Here is a 13,989-nt window from a genome sequence, read left to right as displayed (position 1 = left end):
TCTTTTTGCCTTTTCTAGGGCTGCTCCCTTGGCATATGGAGGTTCCCAGGCTAGGGGTTGAATAGGAGCTGTAGCCGCCAGCCTATGCCAGAGCCACAGCCATGCGGGATCCAAGCCGCATCTGCAACCTACACCACAGCTCACGGCAACGCCGGACCCTTAACCCACTGAGCAGGGGCAGGGATCGAACCCGCGACCTCCTGGTTCCTAGTCGGATTTGTTAACCACTGCACCATGACGGGAACTCCCAAAACTGCCCAGTCTTGAGTGAAGCTTATTAAGGAACATTCGGGAAATTGTTTAACTGATCCATAAGTAATCCTCCGGCACCTACTATATCCACACTTTTTCCTTAGGCCTGTGGTAAGTTTCAAAGCCCTTTCTAAGACGTGCCCTCACGTGAGCCTCGAAGCACACGGTAACCCTGGTAAATTGTGTCCCAGCCTCTCTCTGCAAACGAGACCAAACAAGATCGAAACTCTGGCCTCTGCCCTCCTTTCCAGGATCTCTTTCTTTTTTCCTTTTTGCTTTTTAGGGCCTCACGAGGGGCATGTGGAGGTTCCCAGGCCAGGGGTCTAATCGGAGCTGTAGCCACCGGCTTACACTGCAGCCACAGCAACGCGGATCCGAGCCGCATCTTCGACCTACACCACAGCTCACGCAACCCACTGAGTGAGGCCTGGGATCAAACCCGCATCCTCATGGCTACCGGTTGGATTCGTTACCGCTGAGCCATGATGGGAACTCCTTCAGGGCCTCTTTCACTAAGATAATCCTTATTTTTATACAAGCATTACAAATGCCACATACAGGAAGTTCCTGTGTAGTGCAGCAGGTTAGGGAGCTGGCGTGGCCACAGCTGTGGCCCAGGTGGAGATCCCTGGCCCAGGAACCTCCACATGCCTCGGGTGCGCCAAATAAGAGTAATAATAGTAATAAACAATAATCCATACGCAAGATGTTTCACATCACGTAAAATTTACAGGAAAAAAGTAACCACGGAATGACCCCAGCACCTAGAACAACCATTGTTACTACGGTGTATTTTCCTAGGCTAAAAATACAATCCAACACACACTATTTATTTAAAACAAATTTTTATGTTTACTAGCATTTTGTCAGATTGTGTGGCTTTGGAGTAATCATAATACAGTTAGAACGAGGTTTTTTTTTTTTTTTTTTTTTTTGTCTTTTTGCTATTTCTTGGGCCGCTCCCGCGGCATCTGGAGGTTCCCAGGCTAGGGGTCGAGTCAGAGCTGCAGCCACCGGCCTACGCCAGAGCCACAGCAATGCGGGATCCGAGCTGCATCTGCAACCTACACCACAGCCCACGGCAACACCGGATCCTTAACCCACTGAGCAAGGGCAGGGATCGAACCCGCAGCCTCCTGGTTCCTAGTCGGATTCGTTAACCACTGCGCCACGATGGGAACTCCAGAACGAGGTTTTTATTCCGTGATAAAGCAGACCTGTCTGAGGGGTTCTTTCTGCTGCATCAAAGCATCACTCAATAGGGCAGAATCTGGGGAGAAGCCAGACAAGAAAAACAGGACCAGAAAGTAAGACCTTAAATTCTGTGACTGTAGAGTTGAAAGGGACCTTATGTCAGCCCCTCGGTCCATCTGCCCACTAGAAGGAGCAAAGTGAGGTCTGCACAGATGAGGTGGCTGCTCTCTATCAAGTGGCAACGGACCGCCACGCTGCGACCAGTCACTGTTAACCCTGACTGGGTGGGCTTCCCACTGCGCAGTTACCCGTCAGGCACCCACGCCCCTAACAGCATGTGGCACTGGGAGGAATACAAAATAAGACATGGCCTCAGGTCTTGCGTAGCTTAATTTTTAGACCAGATTCAAGCTTCTGCAGGAAATACTGGCCTTGCTGAGAGCAAACACAAAGGTACATAGGCCAGTGAGGGCTTTTTGTTTGTCTTTTGAGGGCCATGCCCGTGGCACATGGAGGTTCCCAGGCTAGGAGTTGAATCAGAGTTGTAGCTGCCGACTTAGCCACAGCCACAGCAGTGCTGGATCTGAGTCGCATCTGCGATCTGTATCACAGCTCACGGCAACGCCAGATCCTTAATCCACTGAGCAAGGCCAGGGTTTGAACCTGCATCCTCATGGATACTAGTCGGGTTCATTAACCACTGAGCTATGATAGGAATGCCCCAGTGAGGTTTTATCAGATATTTTATTTGAAATGTAACCTGGGGATCACCTGGGGATCCTAAGAGCATGGCAGCACCGTGCGTTTAATGCCTCTCTGATTTGGCTGCATCTCTGCATTCTTTAGTGCGTGGTTGATCTAAAGGGAGAAATGCTTTTTGTTTTGAAGAGGCGGCGTCGCTGTGTGTGCGCGCATAGGATTGTGGCCAGAGTTACTGACTTATTTATTTATTTAGGGCCACACCCGCAGCATATGGGAGTTTCCAGGCTGGGGGTCGAACTGGAGCTGCAGCTGCCAGCCTACACCACAGCCACAGCAGCACCAGATCCAAGTTTCATCTGTGACCTACACCACAGCTCACGGTAACACTGGATCCTTAACCCACAGAGCGAGACCAGGGATGGAGCTTGCATGCTCTTGGAAGCTGGTCAGATTCGTTACTGCTAAGCCACAACAACTGCTGAGCCACCAAGGGAACCCCCAGAGTTGCCAGAAAGAAGGGATAACACCTGACAAAATTACAAAACGATAGCTTTTGTGAGAGAAGCAGCAGCTTCCAGGCCCTTTGCGCAAAGGACCGTGAGCTCTGGGCCTGTGTCAGCGCTGATGAAGAAGTCTCTTCCTGTTCTGGCCGTGCTGGAAACGCCCCACTGTGGCATCGAAGTGAATCTGCCAGGCCTGCAGCTCCCATGCAGGGTCCTTAGGACCCTCCCTTCTGATGGCAGCTGATGGAATCAGGATGAGCTTGTCTCCCAGGGTAGCCAGTCCAAGGGCGGGCTGGAAACTTCCGTAGCCTGGTATGGCAAGAGGAGGGGGGTTCCCTACCCAGATTCCACAGCCTAGGATCTGAAGAAAAGCCAAGAAAATCAGGGCCACGTGGTGTCACACTCAGAAACTTTGGAGAGCCAGAAGATACAGAAAAGACAGAGTGAAAGCCACCGAAAGTAGGCAAAGCGAAGCCATGGAGCCATCCGGGGCCTCTGCAGCGCAGCCCCCGTGAGCTGTTCTCCAAGCTGTGCCGTCTCCGGTGGTTCCGCAGCAGCCCCCCACCCCCATACCTCTGCGTGCACCCTGACATCCCTGAGACACAGCAGCGGTTTATTTTACCGATATGCAAAGTAGGCCCGTGATGGTTACATCGTGTACATTCTGTTACTTCCGATGAGGTGTCAGGACTTGAATCTAGGTCTCCCTCAGAGGCCGTAGGAAGCCATCCACGGGCTGGGCTGTAACCAAGCCACAGGCTGTGTCTTGGGAGGCCCGCGCCCTTGGGTCCCCATCCTCCAGCAGCTCGAGCTACCTGGAGGGTCTCTTGTGTGAAAGCACCTGCCACTTCCCAACTCAAAGGACGTGCCTGCGTAAAACCCTGCGAGAGCGCTGCTTTCTCCGCAGCGCCGAGGACGAAGGCAAAGCTTCCACCAGGCGCGCAGCCCCCTCCGGGAGACTAACCAGCTCCCGGTCTGTGAGACGCTTTGCGGAGACCTGCTTGTCCTCGTGGCTCTGAGCCGCCCTGAGGGGCCCAGGAAGATGCTTCTCATTGTCGAAGAAGCGACAGTGTCCAGCCGCTCTCCTCAAGAGGACGTCTGAGCAGAATTTCAGGTGCTCCATCCCATTTGAAATGAACAGATGAAGGAACTTAGGTCCTTTTTTTTTTTTTCCTTCTTTTTAAACTAACACGACTTTTGCAGCCCTCATCAGCCATGGGGTCTGGTCCTGGCTGAGACAGGCATGGTCACCCAAATATTTTAAAATGCTCCAAAAAGAAGCCCAGCAGAGTCGTCCGACAGGCACCCTGCAGACGCTTCCTAAGGATGAGCTGAGTTATGTAAAGCGCTGCTAGGAAGTTATGGGCAAATGACGGTGTTCTAGTAACAAATACCCAGCAGAAAAAATCAGAGTCGTCTTCTTTCACTTTCTAAACCGTCAGCTCCCATAGGTCCACCTCTGTGGCTGAACCGGAGATTCGTCTTATGAAGACATTAAAAAAAAACCTAATGAGCAGAGTTCCCGTCGCCGCTCAGTGGTTAACGAATCCGACTAGGAACCATGAGGTTGCGGGTTCGATCCCGGCCCTTGCTCAGTGGGTTAAGGATCCGGTGTTGTCGTGAGCTGGGGTGTAGGTTGCAGATACGGCTCGGATCCCATGTTGCTATGGCTGTGGTGTAGGCCAGCAGCTACAGCTCCGATTCGACCCCTCGCCTGGGAACCTCCATATCCCGCAGGAGCGGCCCAAGAAATGGCAAAAAAGACCAAAAAAAAAAAAAAAAAAATCGAAGGAGCAGAGCGTGAGTCTGGTTACGGTCAACAGCTGGGTCCACTGCAAGGAGACGGTGCCTTGTTCTGGGCGAAGCCCAGACCTGTCAGCCCAGAGGCGGACGGCCCCCTGTGCGCTGCGGGATTTTCCTCCTTCCTACTGAGTCGGGTCACAGTGACCAGCCCTCGGGTACCCTTAAGAGTCTCAGGAGCCCTTGATGGACTGGGTTTCTCCGCACACTGGAACTCGTCTCTGGACTTACCTTTTCTGATGATCTATGTTACCCACTTTGAATCTTTTTGTTGTTTGTTTTTTAGGGCCGCACCCGTGTCGTATGGAGGTTCCCAGGCTAGGGGTCAAACCAGAGCTGCAGCTGCGGCCTACGCCACAGCCACAGCAACACCAGGACCGAGACCTGCACCACAGCTCATGGCAACACCGGACCCCCGACCCACTGAGCGAAGCCAGGGATGGAACCCGCATCCTCATGGATACTCTCTGGATCCATCTCCACTTCGCCTCGACGGGAACTGCTCCTTTTGAATCTGAAGCAAACTCTGATTTCCAGCTGGCGGGCAGTTCTGGCCGGTGGAGGGAGGAGAGACCTGACGGGTAGTCGCTGGACCCTGGTGTGTTCGAGGGCTGAGGGTTGGCATAGCACCGCTTCTGTCTTTCTGGCCTGAGCCTGCCCATTCCCTTTCGCTGGGCTTCATGGCTCTTGCCTCATCGATTGGTGTCTGAACTCTGCTCACTTCTTGCCAAAGTGTGGGTCCCTGCTGGCTGCCGTTCCGGGCAGAGGGGACTGTGGGCTCTACCTGCAGCGTGTGAACCCACAGGTCTCCGGCATTAATAAGCTCTGTGTCCTCGGTAAACCTCGGGGCAAAAAACATTTCCGCATTATCGAGTCCATCATCGCGCCTGGTGTAGGAGCGCCTTCCCCACCCAACCCTGGCGAAGGCTCGGGTTCATCCGCTCAGAGAACAGCGAGCTCACGGCCTAAAGACAACGCTTTGACCCGCCCCTCTTTTGTCAAGATGCTGGTCGCACACTCGGGTTCCCAGGGGGTCACCAGTGAAGCTGGACCCCTGGCCTTGGGATCCCGTTATCCCCCAATTTCCCAGGTTTGGGTCCAGAAAACGCGCACTCCCAATGTCCAGAGGCCCTTGTTGTCACCTCTCTTGGTCTGCTCTCTACCTTTGCCTTCACCTTGACCACATGGCGATAGACGAGGTGCCACTCACGTGTCTCGGGCCTCCCGTGACCCCGGGTGTTGTGAACTCACAGAGCAGACATTTTATAAGGGCGACTATTCTGAAGAGCCGCATGTTCAGACAGGGCCTTCCCAGGAGCAAAGCCAGCCGGGCAACACTTTTTCCTAGTGGGCTCACATATAACTAGGCTCTGAAGTGTGCGCTGGGCGATGGGGGGAAAAAATGGGTCCTTCCAGGAAGTTGCCGTTGTGGCTCAGCGGTGACAAGCCTGACTAGTATCCGTGAGGATTCGGGTTCCATCCCTGGCCCTGCTCCGAGGGTTGAGGACCTGGCGTTGCCGTGAGCTGTGAGGTAGGTTGCAGACATGGCTTGGATCCCGCGTGGCTGTGGCCGTGGCCATGGTCGGCAGCTGTAGCTCCGATTCGACCCCTAGCCTGGGAACTTCCATATGCCATGGGTGCGGCCCTAAAAATAAAAATAAAAAAAGTGTCTTTTATCATTTCCTCAAGAAAGTGGCTTGTCTAAATACTCAAACAACTTGTCACACCCCACCCGGGAGATTCAGGTGGTCCTGCAGCAAGAGGGTGCAGGACAAAACAACTCTTCTGCCCAAGATCTGGGGCTTCTGTGTCCTCTAGCGTCGCCTCCAAGAGAGAGCAAAACGGCAGATCAAATGGATTTCAGTCAAGTTTCAGCAAGAATGTCTCCGCATTGGTTTTGCTGTCTTACTTGGCTTTGCTTGGATAAAAGCCAGAGACAGACATAGGATTTTAGCAGGAGAAGGCGTGTATCACAGGATTTTTTTTTCTTGTTTCTAAAGGTTCATTTTTTCCCCCTTCACCAGCCTCATTTTGCAGATGAAAACCTGAGATCCATGAAGGAAAGTGACCCCAGTGCAAAGCCACCTAGGAGTGGGACTGACTCCGACCAGAAGACACATGGGGCCCAAAGTCCCCAGAAGCAAGGCCACAGGGAGAGGCTGTCTTGAGCTGCATGCTCCGGGGTCTCCAGAGCCGCTGAATCTGTCCATCGCCAGGGGGTGAACACTCAAGAAAGCTGCATTGTCACTGTCATCTTGCTACCAGGGAAGTGAAAGCTGAGAGTCCACTGGCACTTTCTGAAACTGTGTAATGCTTCTGGAAAGTGCCACCACCTTTTCTGCTGATGATTGTCAGAATATCAGGCACCAGAAATGGAAAAGCCAGCTCACTAGCTTGGAAAAGATAAGGAAGAGTCTGACATGAGTCAATTGAAGAACATGGTTCAGGCGTAAATTCTAGGCTGCTCTGTCATTTCTCTGGGATCTCTAGCTTTTAAAGTTGGGGCTAGAGTTCCCACTGTGGTGCAGCAGAAATGAATCCGACTAGTATCCCTGAGGACACGGGTTCGATCCCTGGCTTCACTCAGTGGGTCAGAGATCTGGCGTTGCTGTGGCTGTGGTGTAGGCCGGAGGCTACAGCTCTGATTCGACCCCTAGCCTGGGAACCTCCACATGCCTCGGTGTGGCCCTAAAAAGACAAAAGGAAGGAAGGAAGGAGGGAGGGAGAGAGGGGCAGGAAGGAAGGAAGCTGGGGCTGAGAATAGTGCTCCCAAATTTTTAACCAGAGCTTAAAATGGTTTCTAACAGTTTAAATGCCAGAAAAAGCCTGGCTGCGCCACACCAAGCTAGTGAAAGAACTGTTCTCGAGAGGCCTTTAAAGTCAGATTTCTTGCTCCCTCAGTGTCAAACACAGTGATCAGAAGAACGGATCCAGGAGCCCTCGCAGCAGTCCCGAGTCCTCATTTTGGGAGAGACAGTGCCTCGCGGACTGCAGTTGCTAACTGGGGGGAGCAGAAGCTCTGGGCCAGGTTCGGACACTTTTTTCCAGCCACCAGCATGCGGCGCAGGAGGTAATGAAAGGCCCAGTTAAACGTTCTCTGCCTCACCGTGGGCCTCAAGCCTTGGAGGCTCCCAAGCACCCAAGTTTACCCAGAGCTGAACCGTGATCCATCTATTACCCTGGGATGGGTCACCAGAGGCCAAACCTTGCTTTCCAAGCCTCTGCACCATCCTGACCACTTCTGCTTGGCTACTATTTTTGAAAGGTGGGGACGCTGAGCCCTTGCCCAGGTCTTCTGGGTTTCTAAACAGGGCGCTTTTGTGACGTTCAAACTCGAGCAAGTCTCCAGACCAGCGGAGGGGCTGCGGGGGTGGAGGGGCTCCGGGCTTTCCCCGGGGCTGGATTTACAAAACCCCGCTTCCACTCCTTTCCCCTGATTGGCCTCTGATTGGCTTCTAGACCCTCAGTGCTAACGCCCTGCCCTGCCGAGGCGTCCTGCCGAATTAGGAGGGCCCCCGGGGACCAGGCGCCTGTGGCTGTCCCGAGGGGTCGCGAATCGCCCTGCGGCCTCCGCCGTGGCCTGCGCGCAGGTGGTCCTTGATCGGCCGCTTGTAGCGGAAGCTGCGGCCGCAGGAGGCGCAGGGGTGGGGCCGCGAGGAGGCGCGGGTGCTGCCTGGGGTGGTGCTTGCGGATGGAGCGCCGGGCACCGTGCGCGCGGCTGCAGGGCGGCTCGCGGGTGCGCAGCCGCCGGGGCCCGAGCAGGCGCTCCTGGCGCTGGTCGCTCTTGCTGCCGGCCGGGCACCGGTGGGGCCGCTCGCCCGTGTGGAGGCTCTGGAGGCGGATCAGGGCCGAGGGGCCGTGGAAGTAGATGCAGCTGCGGGCAGCGGCACTGCGCGCGGCCCCGCTGGCGGCGCAGCAGGCCGAGCTCCAGGCCCAAGTGCCGGCCGCACTGCGCGGCGAAGGGCCACTCGCTGGCGCGGGCCCGCCGGGGGCTGCCCGGCGCGCCTGGTCGGCGAAGGGCTCGGGGCGGCGGGGCAGGGGCGGGGGCGCGGGCGCAGCGGCGGGCCCGCAGACGGTAGGCGAGTCCCCACGGCGCCTCAGTGCAGGGCGGGCAGGGGGCGGGCGGCTGGCCGGCGGGGGCTGCTGGGGCAGGTGCTGGGGGCACTGGGCGCGGGCCCCGGGGGCTCGCTCGCGCTTCGGCAGCGTGTTCCGACTGAGGCTCTTGCCGCAGGAGGCGCTTGACCACACCTGCTCCCCGCGGGGGGCGTGAGGGGGTGGCTGCCCAGCTGCGTGAAAGTCACTTGTTTCTCCGCGGCTTCGGCCAGGTCGGTGGCTGGACGGCCAAAGGGCATCGCAGGCGCGGGCCTCTGGCTTTCGAAAGCCACGCCTGGAAAGGGATCCTTAGCGGCTGCCACCGGTGGAGAGAAGGGGACAGGAACCTCAGGGCGCAAGGAGGCTCTGGCGAGGCGCTCAGCTTTGGTGACAAGCTGCCCGTCGGAAAGAGAGGCCTCACACCTGTCAGCTTTCCTGTATCCCTGACCAGCTCCAGCAGACGGCCGCTCCCAGCTCCTCACCGGCTCAGGGGAGAAAGTCGGCGAGGGCTGAGGTCCTCGGCGGAGCAGTCGCCGCTGAACCTCTCCAGGGCGCCCTGTTTGCAGAAGGACCAACCCTGACTTCTGCCTTCCCAGCACCCCTCTCATTGTTTCGCCTCTGCTTTGAAATGCTCTCTGTTGCCCGTTGTGACAAAAGCTCTAACGTCGCGTGTGCATGAACCCCATTCCTTTTTATTCTGCCAGGTAAGTCCTTCACTACCCTCGGCTGTCTCTTTACTTTCCTGAGAAATAAAGGACACGTTTCTGCTTATAGAGCCTCGCTTATCCTGCGCCCCCTTTTGGAGACCGCACCTCTTCCTGTCTACCCGGGACACAGCCACCACATCGGCGGACTTTGCAAGGCCAGTTCCAGCTTCGCTCCCTCCCTTAGGCTGTCTCTAAGCACCTCACCTAAAAGGAACGTCATGTTCTTCAGACTTAGTTCTCGTTCCTAAGTCACCCATCCCATTCGTCCCCGACGTTAATAAAAGGCGTGCCTGGTATTGATCTCTGCGTCCCCAGTGTAAACTTCTTGAAGAGCAGAAACGGTCTTATTTTTCTTACTTTTTATTTTCCGGGGTCTAAACACAGAGGGTAGAAGAGAAACAGGTGGCATTAAGGTGCATAAATGATCGTGTCTCTTCTGACCTCGAGAGTCTCTTCCGTCCAGATGGCAAACTACAGGCGGTGCTAAATGTGGTGGAAACAGCTTCTCCTCCTGCCGCCGTTTCCCGAGGGAGTGCCTTCGTGAACATTCCTGTTGGCGCCTCTCCAGTGACGCTGCCCCTCCACCCCCACCTTCATTCTGTCCTTTCTGCCTGATCTTCGAACAGTCCTCTCTTTCCCCCAACCTCGTCCTTTTGGTCCACTTGTGGCACTTCTTTTTCTTCCTCTGACCATTCTAATTTGTTTTCACATGTAGGAGGATTTTCTCACTTAAAATTTATCCTAGGAGTTCCCATCGTGGCTCAGCAGTAACGAACCCGGCTAGGATCCATGAGGACACAGGTTCGATCCCTGGCCTTGCTCAGTGGGTTAAGGATCCGGCGTTGCCGTGAGCTGTGGGGTAGGTTGAAGAGGCAGCGTGGATCCCGCGTTGCTGGTGCTGTGGTGTAGGCTGGCAGCTGTAGCTCTGATTCGACCCCTAGCCTGCGAACCTCCATGTGCCACAGATGCGGCCCTGAAGAGCAAAATAATAATAATAATTTAAAAAATCACCTTGGTTTGCTTCCAGTTGCACTTCTAACTGGCTTGGACGTGCCTCTTTTTCCTTTTCCTTCTTCCTCACCCACTTCTCGCCTCCAGAGCCCACTCCCTCTGTGGTTTCTTCTCAGGGGTCTTGGCGTAAGCTGGCTCTGGGGGGTTCAGCACTCACTGGCATAGGTGCCTGTGCCCATGGCACTCTCCTTGGGCCCTTGCGGGGCACCCAACGGTCTCTTCCTCTTGTTTAATCCAAGACGGAACATCCGATGTTGAAATGCTGGGCTCTTGTGGGGAAGAGAATGGCCTTTAGGGCCCGACTCAGAAAGTGGAAATACTGCTGGTTTGCTCAATACTACTTTCTGCCCAAATATTTATCTCTCATTAACCATTTCAACAAAACAAAACCAGCCTTTAAACAATGCGTATAACATCTAGGAGTTCCCATCGTGGCCTAGTGGAAACAAAGCCGACTAGGAACCATGAGGTTGCGGGTTTGATCCCTGGCCTCGCTCAGGGGGTGAAGGATCCGGCGTTGCCGTGAGCTGTGGTGTAGGTCGCAGACGCGGCTCGGATCCTGCGTTGCTGGGGCTGGGTGGAGGCCGGCAGCTGTAGCTCCGATTAGAGGTTCCCTAGACTGGGAACCTCCATATGCCGCAGGTGCGGCCTAAAAAGCAAAAACAAATGAATAAATAAAAATTTAAAAATGAATATAACATCTAAATAATTAGTTGAAAATGAAACCAATTTTTTTGCAGCACCCACAGCATATGGAAGTTCCCAGGCCAGGGACTGAATCTGAACCATAGCCGTGACCAATACCACAGCTGCAGCAGTGCTGGATCTTTAATCCATGGCACTGGGCCTGGGATCAAACACAGGCCATCAGAGAAACAACTCCGGATCCTTAACCTACTGTGCCACAGCGGGAACTCCAAAATGACCCAATGTATGAATTTTTACATGATAGACTCAGTTTGATTCATTATTTCTGATGAGCACATTTTAAAACAAATCAATTTCTTATTTCGGAGATGACAGCCTAAAAATCTAGAATCAATAGCACCTTTCATTTTATTAGCAGACTTACTTTCAAAGTGTTTTCATCTTTTCCTCTCACAGCTTTTTAATGAAATAATGAAGCAGGTAATATTTTCTCCGTTTAAGTAGAGAAAGCCCACAGAGCTTAAGTAAATCGCCAGTAGGAAGCATTTATAATGAAAATGCCATATTATCAAAGTTTGGTTTAAAACACAGCAACACTGACCAAAAATTTTTTAAAAAGGTTAGTTAAAAAACATGGGACTTCCCTGGTGGTCTAATGGTTAGGGTATGGTGCTTACACCGCTGAGGCCCAGGTTCAATACCTGCTCTGGGAACTGAGATCTCGCATCAAGCAGCTGCACATTGCAGCCGAGAAAATAAAAAACAAAACTGAAGAAAGCAAATACACTTCCAGAATCACAACGTTAGGTCAGTTTAAACACAGATCTGACTGTTCAGAAACATTTTTCAGTTTCCCAGCTCTGTGTCATTTCCAAGACATACAACCTTTGCCTGTTAAATGATGCATGGTATTGTTTCCTGACCGCCGAGCGTGGGGAGAATAATATTTGCAAGTTCCTCAGGTCTTGGGGATTCTTTCGGAAAGAAAAAAAAAAAATAAAAGAACTTGGATTTCCCCTTGAAGTTTAGCAGAAACAGATCTGACTGCTATCCATGAGGGTGCCGGTTTGATCCTTGGCCTCGCTCCAGGGGGATGTCGTCACGGTTGTCCAGCTAAGGGCACCTCTGAGGGACCACACAGACCCCCAGCCCCTCAGCATCTCTGAGCAGCTGGGCACCCCCTCAATAGCCCTTAGACGTGTGGTGCGGATGGGGGAAGGCCTTGGACACGGCAATTTCTAAGCTCGATTTAAATGTCCCGGGACCAATTCACAGCTCTTGCTCTAGCACCGAGAGGCTCTAGAAGCCCCAGCCCTGCAACCTTCTCGGAGCCATCCTCTCCGACCGGGACAAGGAGACAAGGACTGAATCACCTCTTCTCCCACTTTCCTTCGCGGGGCCGCTGGCACTCTCGCTCCCTCCGGCCCCGCCTGCCCTCTGTCCGAGGGTCTCCCTCCGGCTGGCTCTGCGTGGAGGCCTCAGGTTGGTTCCTGGCATAATCGCGGAGAGGAAAATGGGAACAAGGGAAGGACAGAGACAAATGAGGATGACAGCCAAGGGCCGGCAAGGCTGAGCCGACGGCTCTGAGGTCCACGGTCCCGGGCAATTCCTCCTGGAGTCTGGGTCGCCTCCCCCCATCCACTCACCTCCATCTCTGGAAGGCAGGCGAGCGCAGAGGGGAGGCTCACGTGCACACGAGCTCCCGTCGGCTAAGAGAGCCCGTGTCTGCGGGGGCGGCAGGGCCCTTCAGAGGGAAGGGCCCCCGGGAAAGCACAGCAGCCGGCGCGCCCATCCCCAGACCTTCCTTCTCTGTCCTGTGATTTGGCAGGAGGAGCGAGCAGGACTGCCTGCTTGGCCCGGGCGAACCGCACCTCTTTGGCTTGGAACCGACTCTGAAGTGTATGAGGACCCAGTGGGAGAGAGGACCTCGCTTGGAAATACTTCGGGGGGTTCTTCACCTGGTCAGTTTCTGTCTGAGAGACCCTCTGGTTTCCTGAAGTCAGGAACAATCTTCCTTTTTTTTTAGGGTTGCATCTGCAACATATGGAGGTTCCCAGACGATAGGGGTCGAATCTCAGCCGCGGCTGCCGGCCTACACTGCAGCCACGGCATCACCGGATCCAACCTACACCATAGCCCATGGCAATGCTCGATCCTTAACCCCCTGAGCGAGGCCAGGGATCGAACCTGCATCCTCAAAGATACTAGTCAGGTCCATAACCCACTGAGCCACAACAGGAGCTCCCAGGAATGCTTTTCTTCATCTTTTATTTTAACCCTACTGCCTAGCATACTCCATACAACGCAGTGGTCTTGGAAGTGCGAGGATGTAGAGGGGAAAATACTTGGAGAGGTTTTTTTTTTAAGTGGCTTTACACAGGTTATTTAAAGGTATTAAAAATACATTCACTTTAATGCCTCCTCTAAGCCAGCCTTCTCTCCACTCAATCTGTGTGGTTTGAGTGGAACTGACTCCCGTCCAGTGGCTCCAGGTGAGTACCTAGGAAGCAATTTGGGCCACTCACAGTCACCATAAAGAATTTTCTGGAACTACAGGAAGAGAGGCTCTTTCTCTGAATGGGACCTCAAATGGACTCTTAACTGCATTTCTGGGAAAAACCTTAGCTCAATCCTCCTGAAGCCAACATGTCTTTTCCATTCAGAAACTTTATCATTTGTTATTGAAAAAGAAAAGTAAGGTTCCCATTATTTTTGTAGCCACAGAGAAAAATTATAGTCATAAAATCTGAGCCTGGATACGGCCAGTTACCAGCTGCCGAGGTTATTAAAGTCATTTTTCTATATTGTATGAAAACACGAAAGCGAAGGTGCTTTGGGGAGAAAAACCACGGTGCGTCCGCAGCGATCTGGAAGCGGTACCCTAGCCACGCCGCGGGTCACCCGGAGGTTGTGTGGCAGGAAGCGAAGGTGCGGCAGGCAGGACCGAGGAGTCAGAGGAAAGCAAGCTGACACCAAGGGCTTCGTTCCTTCGCGGGGTTTCCACGTTGCGCACCAGACAGCGTGGTGCCCCGTGGGAAACGGCCAGTCTCATGAACCCTGGATGGAGGACCACGAGGTCG

At 53.9% G+C, this 13,989-nt stretch overlaps 1 long non-coding RNA gene across 1 annotated transcript; it reads left to right on the top strand.

The window, feature by feature from the left end:
* The first annotated feature begins 9,051 nt into the window (after positions 1-9,051).
* Positions 9,052-9,550, top strand: LOC146395118 (uncharacterized). The gene is made up of 2 exons (XR_014833345.1): positions 9,052-9,247; positions 9,318-9,550. It is a non-coding gene; the product is annotated as an uncharacterized LOC146395118 (long non-coding RNA).
* Positions 9,551-13,989: the final 4,439 nt, after the last annotated feature.

The sequence above is a fragment of the Sus scrofa genome, chromosome 18 (genome assembly GCF_054392235.1).
Source record: "Sus scrofa isolate SSC_HxYL_T2T_F1_AM1 chromosome 18, Sscrofa_HxYL_maternal_Yorkshire_Landrace_v2.0, whole genome shotgun sequence".
Classification (NCBI taxonomy): domain Eukaryota; kingdom Metazoa; phylum Chordata; class Mammalia; order Artiodactyla; family Suidae; genus Sus; species Sus scrofa.
Note: the sequence above shows the minus strand (reverse complement) of the source record. Positions and strands in the feature narration are given on the sequence as shown.